Source organism: Orycteropus afer, unplaced genomic scaffold (genome assembly GCF_000298275.1).
Source record: "Orycteropus afer afer isolate SDZICR_OR568_19922 unplaced genomic scaffold, OryAfe1.0 scaffold01048, whole genome shotgun sequence".
NCBI classification, from domain to species: Eukaryota; Metazoa; Chordata; class Mammalia; order Tubulidentata; family Orycteropodidae; genus Orycteropus; species Orycteropus afer.
In genome coordinates, this window is record NW_006922635.1 from 53,032 (window position 1) to 60,892 (window position 7,861).

A 7,861-nucleotide genomic window follows, 5' to 3' on the forward strand; every position below is an offset into this window, starting at 1 on the left:
GGCATGACTGTTGGATCCAATGGTAAGACTATGTTTAGCTTTGTAACTCTCTTCCAAAGTGTCTGTACCATGTGCATCCCTGTTAGCAATGAACAAGAGTTTATATTGATCCACATTCTTGTCAGCATTGGGTGGTGTCAGTGTTTTGAATTTTTGCCATTCTAGTAGGTGACAGCTTGTTATCATTTAAATTCACAAACTACAAATGACATTGAGCTTCTTTTCAGAAGGTTATTTGCCATCTGTATATCTTCTTACTTGAGGTGTCTCTTCAGAACTTTTATCTAGTTTAAATTTTTTTCCCTTATTGTTGAGTTTTAGTACTCTTCATGAATGTTGGCTATAACACTTTTATCAGCTATGTGTTCTGTAAATATTTCCTCCCATTTTGTGGATTGTCTTTTGATTCTTAACATTGCTGCAGAGCTGAAATTTTTAATTTTGGTAAAGTCCAACTTATCAAGATTTTCTTTCATGGATCAAGCTTTTAGTGTTGTATCTGATACCTTGCCCCCTAGCCCTGACATGAGAATACTTATATTTTTTCTGTTTTCTTCCTGGGTTTTGTTGTTTTGCATTTTACATTTAAGTCTATGATGTAGCTTGTGTTCATTTCTGTGAAAGATGGAAAGTCTGTGTTTAGGTTACTATTTTGCATACAAACATCCATTTGTTGCCACACCATTTGTTGAAAAGAGTGTGCTTTTTCCACGGAACATCCTTTGCTCTTTTATTAAATCATCAGGTTACTATATAATGTGGGTCTGTTTCTGGGCTCCTTACCCGTTTCCATTGATCTGTGGGCCTATTCTTTCATCAAATACACTATTGTCTTGATTACTGTAGCTTTGTCTTGAAGTCAGGTAATGTGAGTCCTTGTATTTTGTTCTGTTTCATCAGTATTGGATTGCTTCCTCTAGGTATTTTGTCCTTGCATATAAACTATAGAGTCATTTTGTCAATATGTATAAAGTAGCTGGCTTGGAGTTTGATTGGGATTGCATTAAGTGTATTGATCCACTTGGGAAGGATTGACATCTTCACAGTATTATTGATTGTTTCAATTCCAGAACACAGAATATCTCTTCATTTATTTAATTCTTCTTTTATTTCTCTCTTCAATGTTTTGTAGCTTCATCCTATGACTTTTGTATGCATTTTTGTTAGATTGATACGTAAGTATTTCATTTGGGGCTGTTATTGTAGAGTTCTTTTTCTTTTTTTTCCTACAAAATAATTTAGCATAACTCAGTTCCAGAGCAAGCCTCTTATGTACAAACACACACACTCCTGACTACCCTGACTAGGGGACCTTTTCTTCCCTTGGCCCTGTAGACTTTTTCCATCAAGTCTTTCAAATGATGGGTTTTCTTTGCCAAGGAATCTGCCCTCTCTTTCAGAGCCTCATTTTTCTTTTCTGGCTCCTTACATTCACCAGTTAGGGTCCCTGCTCTGCTCTCTTTTTCTGGTGATATTTAGTGGCTACTGTCTTGCTCTCCTCCATTTTTTTTCAGCCTTAGCCAATTTCTCTCCCTTTGCTTTTTCTGTATCACCTTCTCTCTAGGAGGATCATAAAGTTTGGGATGAGCAGAGACACTGAGGGCAGCTGGAGACAGTAGGCTATTTGAAGAGCCCCCAGGGTGAAAGGGCCATGCTGGGGAGATCCCAGGTAGGGTTCAGGGCTCATGAACATGCCACTGTCATTATCCAAGGGGCAGGCTCTTCCTTTATGCACTGAGGGACCATTGTAACACAAGGAAGGGAGTCTATCTTCCTGTCTCCTTCAGAGATATCCACTTCACTGCTGAACTGCAAATGAGTGGAGTGGTCTGGAGTGGAAACCAGGGTCCTTGGGGAAAGGGGAAGAGGTTGCTTGATGGTGAAGGAGGCAAACTTGCTGGGAGAGAGTCAATTGGGTTCATTTACTTGGAGCCTCATTTTTAGTCTCCTGAACTAGGTACTCAAGTAGATTGCAGGTGTCATCCAACAAGGCCAAAAGCTTCTCTGACATGGTTTCCAGATCATCTAGACTCAACAGAGCATCTAAGTCAACTTCCTTCAGATCTATTTTCCCTACCATCCAGTCTGTCCCAGGGAAGGCATCCTCTTTGCCATTGTCTGAGGCATGACCACCCCATTCACAGCCAGCCATTTGGAGGAGATTTCCTTAGCCTTGGGAGCTCTGGTGGTGTGATGCCTAATGTATTTGACTGCTAACCAGAAGGCTGGCAGTTAAAACCCACCAGCTACACCTCAGAAGTGAGACTGGGCCATCTACTTCCATAGAGATATGCCTGGGAAACTCAAACAGGGGTTACTATGAATTGGAATTGACTAAATGGCAGTGAGATTGTGAGGTGGGTTTTTTTTTTTTTTTTCTTTGACAACTTCATTCTTTTCTCCGTTTATTGTGATGCTGTTTATTGGTCCAGTTGTGAGGTGAGGTGGGTTTTTTTTTTTTTTTTTTGCCTTAGCCTTGTTTCTGGAGAACTTGTACAGTCTCAAGTGCTTGACCACCTCTGGGTAATCATCTAGGAGATTTAGCTTTCTTCTGCCCCTTAACTCCACTTGTTGAAGGCAGATATCAAGACCCCCACCAACATGTTGCTGCTCAGGAATCTCATCTTGGCCATGCGAAGCTTTGTTGGAATGGAGGAATGTCCTTGATTTGAAGGTGTCATTGTTGGTTACAGCAACGCTGCTTCTGAATGCTGAAAAAAGTGCCATGGCTTACGCTATTGAGGGTTGCAGCTGCAGGGCCTGGTACTGTTGCTGCCACTGCAAGGGCCAATGCTGCCTCTAATGTGCCAAGGGGACAGAGGACCACTTCTGTCTCTAAAGTGCCAAGGGGACAGAGGACCATGTAGGAGAGGAGAAAAGGTGTGGGGCTGCCAGCATGGTTTACATCTAAAGGCAGGAGGAGAAAATTGAATGCTTCTGATGATAAAATATTGAATGATGCAGGGATTATCACAAGAAGATAGAAGGAATACACAGAGTCACTATAGCTAATTGGTGGACATTCAGCCATTTCAGGCAGTAACATATGCTCAAGAACCAATGGTACTGAAAGAGGAAGTATAAGCTGCACTGAAGAAATTGGCAAACAAACAAACAAAAAAAGAAAACCCCAAGGCTACAGGCATTGATGGAGTGCCCATTGCAATGTTTCAACAAACCAATGCAGCACTGGAGGTGCTCACTTGTTTATGCCAAGAAATTTGGAAGACAACTACCTGGCCAACAGACTGGAAGATATTGGTGTTTATACCTATTCCAAAGAAAGGTGATCCAAGAGAATGCAGAAATTATTGAGCAATATCATTAACATCACACACAAGTAATATTTTGGTGAAAGTAATTAAAAAATAATTACAGCAGTATATTGACAAGGAACTGCCAGAAATTCCAGCTGGATTCAGAAGAGGGCATGGAACGAGGGATAGTATTGCTGATGCCAGATGGATCTTGACTGAAAGCACAGAATATAAAAAAAACATATTTACCTGTGTTTTATTGAATATGCAAAGGCATTTGACTTTGTGGATTGTAACAAATTATGGATAACATTATGAAGAATGGGAATTCCAGAATATTTAATGGTACTCATGAGGAACCTGTACATAGACCAAGAGGCAGTTATTCACAAAGAATAAGGGAATTTGGAATGGTTTTAAATCAGGAAAGGTGTCTGTCAAGGTTGTATCCTTTCACCATGTTTATTTAATCTGTATGCTGAGCAAATAATCCGAGAAACTGTACTGTGTGAATAAGAACTCGACATCAGGATTGGAGGATGACTCATTAACAATCTGTGATATGCAGATGGAACAACCTTGTTTGCTGAAAGTGAAGATGACTTGAAGCATTTACTGATGAAGATTATGTCTGCAGGATGGATTACACCTTAACATAAGGAGAACAAAAATCCTCACACCTGGGCCAATAAGCAGCATCACGATAAATGGAGAGAAGATTGAAGTTGTCAAAGACTTCATATTACTTGGTTCTATAATCAACATCAATGGAAGCAATAGTCAAAAAATCAGAAGTCTTATTACACTGAGCAAATCTGCTGCAAAAGACCTCTTTCAAGTGCTGAAGAGCAAAGATGTCTCTTTGAAGACTAAGGTGTGCCTAACTCAAACCATGGTATTTTCAATAACTTCATATGCATGTGAAAGCTGGACAATGAATAAGGAAGATCGAAGAAAAAATGATGCTTTTGAGCTGTTTTGTTGGTGAAGAATACTAAAAGTACCCTGGACTGCCAGATGAACAAACAAATCTGTCCTGGAGGCAGTGCAGCAGAATGCTCCTTGGAAGCAAGAATGGCCAGACTTCATCTCACCTACTTTGGTCATGTGGTCAGAAGGGACCATTCTCTGGAGAAGGATATCATGCTTGGTAAAGTGGAGGGTCAAAGAAAAAGGGAAAGGCCCTCAGCTAGATGGATTGACACAGGCTGCAACAATTGGCTCAGGTATAGCAAGAATTGTGAGGTTGGCACAGGACTGGGCAGTGTTTCATTCTATTGTACATAGGGTGCCTATGAGTTGGAGCCAACCTGAATGGCATCTAACAACAACAATATTAGGCCCCTAAGTTTGCCCCTATATTTTCCTTTGATGGTACTTATGGTTTTAGGTTTTACATTTAGATCTTCAATCCATCTTGAGTTAGTTTTTCTATCTTGTGTGAGATATACATCCTGTTTCATTTTTTATCTGCTATCGGATATCAGTTTTGCCAGCACCATTTATTAAAGAGACTATTTATTCCCCATTTAATGGGTTTCAGCTCTTTGTCAAAGATCACTTGTCCATAGGTGGATGGATTTACTTCTGCTTTCTCAATTCTGTTCTGTTGTTCTATATGTCTTTGATTGTATCAATATCAGACTGTTTTAACTACTGTGGCTGTATAGTAGGCTTTGATATTGAGGAGTGAGAGGTCTCTTACTTTCTTCCTCTTCTTTACTCATGCTTTGCTTTGTGGTTTCTTTCCTTTCCACATAAAGCTGATGATTAGTTTTTCCATTTCTTTAAAGAATGATTATGGTGTCTGGTTCAGCATTGCATTATGTCTGTAGATTGCTTTGGTTAGTATTGTCATTTTTACAATGTTAAGTTTTCCTGTCCATGAGCATGGTAAATTATTCCATTTATAGATCTATTTTGGTTTCTCATATTAACATTTTTTATTTTTATTTATTTTTGTTTTTTACAAAGGTCTTTTCTGTCTCTGGTTATATTCATTCCAAAATACTTCATCTTTTTGTGGTTATTGTAAAAAACAGTGTTTTCTGGATTTCATTTTCAGAGATCTCTTTTCTAGTGTAGAGAAATCCAATTGACTTTTGTACCCTCCCACTTTGCTGAAGCAGGCAGGAAACAGGAAGCCAAGACCAATGGCTGGATCCAGGTAAGGGGAGTGAGAACCCCCAACCAGGCAGGAAGTGGGAAGCCAGGACCAACAGCCAGATACTGGTAGGAGGAAGGCCAGGAAGTGGTCAGATCAGTTGGAACAGCAAAGGGAGATGATCTTATATGTCAGTTTGTCATATTGTGGTGGCTTGTGAACAAACAAATCTGTCCTGGAGGCAGTGCAGCCAGAATGCTCCTTGGAAGCAAGAATGGCCAGACTTCATCTCACCTACTTTGGTCATATTGTCAGAAGGGACCATTCTCTGGAGAAGGGTATCTTCTCCAAGAAATGAGGCTGGGGGCTGTGTCACCAGAGTTTCAAACACTAGCAGCGTTGCCCATGGTGCATAGGTTTCAGTGGACCTTCCAGACTGAGACAGACTCAGCAGAAGGAAGACGCCATCCACTTCTCAAAGAATTGGCCAGAATAGCAGAGAAACACTGTCTGACACATTACTGGACAACTTTATGAGCAGCCCTGAAACATTTTGTGATACAGTGCAGGAAGATGAGCCCCTCAGGTTGAAAGGCACTCAAATATGACTGGGAAAGAGCTGCCTCATCAGAGTAGAACTGATCTTAATGCTACGGATAAACTAAAGCTTTAGGGACCTCCATTTGCTGATGTGGCATGACTCAAACTGAGGAGAAACACTTACAAACATCCATTGATAATCAGAACATGGAGGGTATGAAGTATGAATCTAGGAAAATTGGAAATTGTCAAAAATGAAATGAAACTCATAAAGATTGATAGCCTAGACATTAGTGAACTGAAATGGACTGGTTTTGGCCATTTTGACTCAGACAACCATATGATCTACTAGGCCAGGAATGACAAATCGAAGAATGGTGTGGCATTCATCATCACAGAAACTGTTTCAAGTTCTGTCCTGAAGTACAATATTGTCAGTAATAGGATAATATCCATATGCCTACAAGGAAGACTCATTAATACTACTATTATTTAAATTTATGCACCAACCACCAAAGCCAGAGATGAAAAATATGAAGATTTTAACCAACTTCTGCAGTCTGAAATTGGCCAAACATGCAATCAAGATATGTTGATTATCACTGGTGATGGGAATGCAAAAGTTGAAAACAAAGAAGAATCATCAGTAGTTGGAAAATATAGCCTTGGCAACAGAAATAACGCTGGAGATCGTATAATAGAATTTAGCAAGACCAATGACTTAATCATGCAAATACCTTTTTTCAACAACACAAACAGCAGCTATACACGTGGACTTCACCAGATGGATTACACAGGAATAAGACTGAGTACATCTGTGGCATGAGGCAATGGAAAAGCTCAATATCTTCAGCCAAAACCAGGCCAGGAGCTGATTGTGGAACACACCATCAACTTCTCATATGCAATTTCAAGGTGAAGTTAAAGACAATTAAAACAAGTCCATGAGAGCCAAAATATGTCCTTGAATATATCCCTCCTGAATTTGGAGACTATCTAAAGAATAGACTTGATGCATTGAATACCAATGAATGAAAAGCAGAGGAATCATAGGATGGCATCAAGAACATCATCCATGAAGAAAGCAAGAAGACATTGAAAAGACAGGGAAGGAAGAAAAGACCAAAATGGATGTCTGAAGAGACTCTGAAACATGCCCTTGAATGGAGAATCACTAAAGCAAATGGAAGAAATAACAGGATAAAAGAGCTGAACAGAAGATTTCAAAAAACAGCTTGAGTAGACAAGGTCAATTTTTATAATGAAATGTGCAAATACCTGGAGTTAGAAAACCAAAAGGGAAGAACACACTCAGCATTTCTCAAGCTGAGAGAACGGAAGAAAAAATTTAAGCTTCGAGTTGCAATATTGAGATTCTATGGGCAATATATTGAATGTTTCAGGAAACATCAAAAGAAGATAGAAGGAATACAGAGTCACTGTAACAAAAAGAATTGGTAGATGACCATCCATTTCAGGAGGTGGCATATGATCAAGAACTAATGGTATTGAAGGAAGATGTTGAAGCTGCATCAGTTGGAGTGCATCAGGGTTGTATCCTTTCACTATACTTATTCAGTCTGGAATTGGTGAAGAACAAGCCTCCAGGAATTGGTGGAATACCCATTGAGATGTTTCAAGAAATGGGTGCCACGCTGGAGGCACTCACTCAGCTATGCCAAGAGATGGCCAACTGACTGGAAGAGATCCATATTTGTATGCATTCCAAAGAAAAGTGATCCCATAGAATGTGGAAATTATCAAACAATATCATTAATGTTGCATGCAAGTAAAATCTTACTGACGATCATTAAAAACTGATTACAGCAATATATTGACAGAGAACTTCGAGAAATGCAAGCTGAATTCAGAAGAAGACATGGTGATATCAGATACCTCTTGGCTGAAAACAAAGAATGCCAGAAAGATATTTACTTGTATTTTATTGACTATGCAAAAG

The 7,861-nt window shown here is 39.6% G+C and overlaps 1 pseudogene; it reads right to left on the bottom strand.

The window, feature by feature from the left end:
• LOC103212640 overlaps positions 1-2,633 on the bottom strand; it is a 5,261-nt pseudogene extending 2,628 nt beyond the window's left edge.
• Positions 2,634-7,861: the final 5,228 nt, after the last annotated feature.